The sequence below is a fragment of the Elephantulus edwardii genome, unplaced genomic scaffold (genome assembly GCF_000299155.1).
Source record: "Elephantulus edwardii isolate Elephantulus edwardi_28Jun2011 unplaced genomic scaffold, EleEdw1.0 scaffold00511, whole genome shotgun sequence".
Classification (NCBI taxonomy): Eukaryota; Metazoa; Chordata; class Mammalia; order Macroscelidea; family Macroscelididae; genus Elephantulus; species Elephantulus edwardii.
In genome coordinates this window covers 54,923-60,427 of record NW_006400261.1, presented here as the reverse complement: position 1 = coordinate 60,427, position 5,505 = coordinate 54,923, and the positions used below count along the sequence as shown (strand labels likewise).

The 5,505-nt window shown below is 41.1% G+C and overlaps 1 pseudogene; it reads left to right on the top strand.

Annotated features, from left to right (window-relative positions):
• The first annotated feature begins 631 nt into the window (after positions 1-631).
• Positions 632-5,113, top strand: LOC102846400 (annotated as a pseudogene).
• The last annotated feature ends 392 nt before the right edge of the window (positions 5,114-5,505 follow it).

Below are 5,505 nucleotides of genomic sequence, written 5' to 3'. Positions count from 1 at the left end.
GTCAAAAATCAGTTGACCATAGGCAGATGGATTGCTTTCTGGGTTCTCAGTTGTATTCCATTGATCTATATGTCTGTCATTGTACCAGTACCAAGTTGTCTTGACCACATGGCAGTGTATTGGTATTTGAAATCAGGGATTGAGATGCTTATCTTGTTTCTCTTTTTAAGGGGTGTTTTGCTTACTTTGGGCCTGTTTCCATTCCAAATGAAATTGGAGACTGCCTTTTCCATCTCTTTGAAGAATGGAATTGGTATTTGTATTGGGATTGCATTGAATGTGTAAATTGCCTTTGGTAGTATTGTTGTTTTCACAATATTGAGTCTTCCTATCCATGAGCAAGGTATATTCTTCCATTTCTCCAGATCTCTTTTTCTTTCTTGTAATAATGTTTTGTAATTTTCTTTGAATATATCCTTTGTGCTTCTGGTTAGATTCACTCCCAAGTATTTAATCTTGTGATTAGCTATTGTGAAGGGTATTGCTTTTCTTAGCTCCAGTTCTATATTCTCTTTGTCACTGTAAAGAAATCCAATTGATTTTTGTATGTTTATCTTGTATCTTGCCACTTTGCTGAATTGGTCAACTATGTCCAGTAGTTTTCTTGCTGTGTCTTTAGGGTTTTCTAAGTATGCTATGAGTTCATCTGCATATAGAGATAATTTTACCTCCTCTTTGCCAATTGGAATGCCTCTTATTTCCCTCTCTTGTCTTATTGCTATCACTAAGACTTCCTATACAGTATTGAATAGGAGAGGTAATAGTGAGCATCCTTGCCTATTTCCTGTTCTCAAGTAGAACACCTTTAATCTCTCTGCATTGAGAACAATGTTGGCTCTCAGGTTTGCATATATACTTTTTATTATGTTGAAGAAATTCCCCTCTAATCCTGTTTTGTTGAATTTTTTTAATCAGGAAAGGGTGTTGGAAAAACAATTTTTTAAAAATCCCACAATTTTTTTTAAAACTGCTGTTACCATGGGTATTGATTGTGAATTCAAATAAAAGGAAATAGTTTACAACTTTAATGTTTTCTCCATCTATCATGATCTTTCCTATTGGTCCAGTGATGAGAATCTTTGCTTTTTGAGGTTAAAATGTAATCCATACTGGAGACTGTTGTCTTCAATCTTCTGCAGCAATTGTTTCAAGTCCTATACACTTTGAGCAAGCAAGGTTGTCATCTGCACAATACAGGTTGTTGATGAGTCTTCCTTCAATTCTAATATCACATTCTTATTTATATAGCCCAACTTCTCTAATGATTTCCTCATCATACAGGTTGAATAGGAATAGAGAAAAGATACGACCCTGGTACACAGCTTCCTTGCAGTGTTCCCTTGTTCTGTTCAGACAACTGGTTCTTAGTCTATGTGTCTATCTATGCACAGATTTTACATAAGCACAGTTAACTGTTCTGGAACCTTCGTTCTCTTCAGTGTTATTAATAATTTGTTATGATTCACACAGTCAAATTCCTATGCAAAATCAACAAAATAAAAATAAAACAACATCTTTCTGGTATTCTTGGCTTTCAGTCAAGATCTCTCTGACATTAGCAATGCTATTCTCTTTCTGTGACCTCTTCTGAGTGCAGCTTGAATCTAGAAGTTCCCTGTTGATTATTCCAGTTATTTTTAATAACTTTTAGCAAGATTTTACTTGCATGTGATATTAATTATATTGTTTCAAAATTTCCACATTCTGCGAGATCACTTTTTAAAAAAATGGGAACACATTTTAATCTCTTCCAATCCATTGGCACAGTAACTGCCTTTCAAATTTCCTGGCATACGCTAGTGAGCATGCCCAAGGCTGCATCCCTTTATTGAAACATGTAAATTGGTATCTCATCAGTTCCTGGGTCCTTATTTTGTATCAAAGTCTTCAATGTAGCTTGAATTTCTTCCTTCAGTACTATTGGTTCTTGATTACATTTCCTGAAATGGTTCAGTGTCAACAAATTCTTTTTGGTACAGTGACTGTGTATTCCTTCAATCTTCTTTCGATGCTTCCTGTGTCACCGTAAGATTTTTGCTCATAGAATCCTTCAGTACTGTTACTTGAGGCCTGAATTTGTTCTTTAGGTCTTTCAACTTGAGAAATGCCAAGCATGTCCTTCTCTTTTGGTTTTCTGACTTCAGCTCATTTCACATTTTCTTATAATACTTTACACATTTTGTTATAATATTCTTGTTGTCATTGTTGCTGTTATGCACCATCAAGTTGGCCATAACAGTCCTTCCAGTGGATTTTCAGAGGCAGTAAATCGTGAGGGAGGAGATTGTCCATCTTTCTCCTGCAGAGCATCTGGTGGATTCAAACTGTGTACCTTTGGGTTGACAGCACAATTCCTTACCACCAAATCATCTAATTTAAATAAAAATTTTAGAGACCTAGGACAGGACTTGTAGCTGAAAGAGTTTACACTTGAACTTAGCCAAAAGGCCGAGATGTGATAGCTGAAAGAGTTAAAAAAAACAATTCTCTTAAATGATCAAATTTTAATATTGCAAAAGAGCTTTAATATCCTAGTGTATATATGTCTCACATCCTTTGGGCAGGTGGTTAAAAGAAGCCAGTTCTTGGGAAAGGACATCATGCTTGGAGGGGTTGGTGAAGGAGTGGAAGGTTGTCAACGAGATGGATTGACACAGCGACTGTAACAGTAGGCTGTAGTATGTCAGAGGTAGTAGGATGACATAGGGTAGGGCTGGGTTCAGATCCTTTGTTCATAGAGTTGCTATGAGTCACAGTTGACTTGGTAGCTCTTAACAATAACAAGCAACATCTTCAAATACTTTCACTAATCAGAGAAAATAAAATACAGAGGATTAAGTGCTCAAAGTCACCAAGTGGCTTTGAGCAGAGTCAGGATCAGAATGCAGGGCCTTTCCTGTTCTTACAGCCTCTATTTTAAGTTCAGTTTGCTGGTTGAAGGAGGAAAGGATGGACTGGCTGTTAGTTGTCAACTGTAGATAGGGGCTTGACTTGGTCCAATAGAGGCTACTCCTTCACAACTCTAAGAGTACTTGGATTGAAATCTTCAAGTCTAGTGTGGTTCCTTAGTCAACATGTGTGAATCAAAGCTTGTATCTTAATAATCACACATCTGATGTTGATTAACATCATAGGCACTCATGATTTGGAAAGTCCCTAAGTAATAATGGCTTTGAAGCTTCTTTTTGTTAATGGACCATTTTCAGAAGTAGGTGAAAGTTCTGGACTCTCTCCTAAGTCAATGCACACACTGTCAGATATGTTCTGTTTAGCCTCCTTAGCATCACCGGACTGTACCAATGCTTAATGTGCTTGGCTACTAACTAAAATGTTAGAGGTTCAAATCACCCAGGGATGCCTTAGGGCCCTTAGAATATTCAAATTTTTACAAAGCTCTAGAGCGAGGAGACACTGCATAGTTCAAAATCGGGAAGAGTGTACACCAGGGGTGTATCCTATCTCCATACTTTTTCAATCTATGTGCAGAACAGATTATCTGGGAGGCTGGACTCTATGAGAAGAAATGTGGCATCAGGATTGGAGGAAGACTAATCAACAGCTTTGTATTATGCAGATGAAACAACCTTGCTTGCTGAAACTGAGGAGGACCTGAAGCACTTGTTGCAAAATGTCAAGGACTGCCAGTGCCACCCCCGCTTCAGTGCGTTACTTACCTCGACTCTTAGCTTGTCAAGGACGGTAACCAGAACCCACTGTCCACTCCTGTCATCCTTGCTTTCTAACCCGTAGTCAGAATGCATGAGTGCATCTCCATCCATGTTGGCCAGGCTGGTGTCCAGATTGGCAATGCCTGCTGAGAGCTCTACTGTCTGGAGCACGGTATCCAGCCTGATGTCCAGATGCCAAGCGACAAGGCCATTAGGGGAGGAGATGACTCCTTCAACACCTTCTTCAGTGAGACTGGTGCTGGCAAGCATGTACCCAGGGCGATGTTTGTAGACCTTGAACTCACAGTCATTGATGAAGTTCGCACTGGCACCTTCCGCCAGCTTTTCTACCCTGAGTAGCTCATCACAGGCAATGAAGATGCTGCCAATAACTATGCCTGTGGGCACTACACCATCGGCAAAGAGATCATTGACCTCGTCTTGGACCGAATAAGAAAACTTGCTGACCAGTGCACAGGTCTCCAGGGCTTCTTGGTTTTCCACAGCTTTGGTGGGGGGACTGGTTCTGGCTTCACATCCCTAATGATGTAGTGCCTATCTGTTGATTATGGCAAGAATTCCAAACTGGAGTTCTCCATTTACCCAGCCCACCAGGTTTCCACAGCTGCAGTTGAGCCCTACAACTCCATTCTCACCACCCACACCATCCTGGAGCACTCAAGATTGTGCCTTCATGATAGACAATGAGGCCATCTATGACATCTGCCACAGAAACCTTGACACTGAACGCCCAACCTACACTAACCTTAACCGCCTTATTTGTCAGACTGTGTCCTCTATCACCCACTTCCCTCAGATTTGATGGTGCCCTGAATGTCGATCTGACAGAATTCCATACCAACCTGGTACCCTTTCACCACATCCACTTCCCTCTGGCCACATACGCCCCTGTTATCTCTGCTGAGAAAGCTTACCATGAACAGCTTACTGTCGCAGAGATTACCAATGCTTGCTTTGAGCCAGCCAACCAGATGGTGAAATGTGACCCTTGCCATGGTAAATACATGGTTTGCTGCCTGTTGTACCATGGTGATGTGGTTCCCAAAGATGTCAAAGCTGCCATTGCCACCATCAAGACCAAATGCAGCATCCAGTTTGTGGACTGGTGCCCCACTGGCTTCAAGGTTGGTATTAATTACCAACCTCCCACCGTGGTGCCTGGTGGAGACCTGGCCAAGGTGCAGTGAACTGTGTGCATGCTGAGCTACACCTCAGCCATTGCTGAGGCCTGGGCTCACCTGGACCACAAGTTTGATCTGATGTATGCCAAGCGTGCCTTTGTTCACTGGTACGTGGGTGAGGGGATGGAGGAAGGAGAGTTTTCTGAGGCCCGTGAGGGTATGGCTGCCCTTGAGAAGGATTATGAGGAGGTGGTTGTGGATTCTGTTGAAGGAGAGGGCGAGGAAGAAGGAGAAGAGTACTAATTCCTTCTGGCCCTTTAGCATATCACACAGAATTGACAAAGCTTTCTGGCTAGATTGTCTCTATCAATGTAATCATGTCTTATTTTTCCATGCGTTCCTGTAAGATTTTTTTCCCATCATGTCTCAAAGTAAAAAAAAAAAAAAGTCAAGGACTACAGCCTCCTATATGGATTGAAGCTCAACATCAAGAAAACAAAGATTCTTACCACTGGGTGGATTGCTAGCATTATGATACATGGTGAAGAGATTGAGATTGTTAACAGCTTTAGTTTGCTTGGCTCCACAATCAACACTCCTGGTACCAGCAGTCAGGAAATCAAGAGACTAATTGCATTGGGAAAATCTGCTGTCAGAGACCTCTCCAGAGTACTGAAGAGCAGCAATGTCAGTCT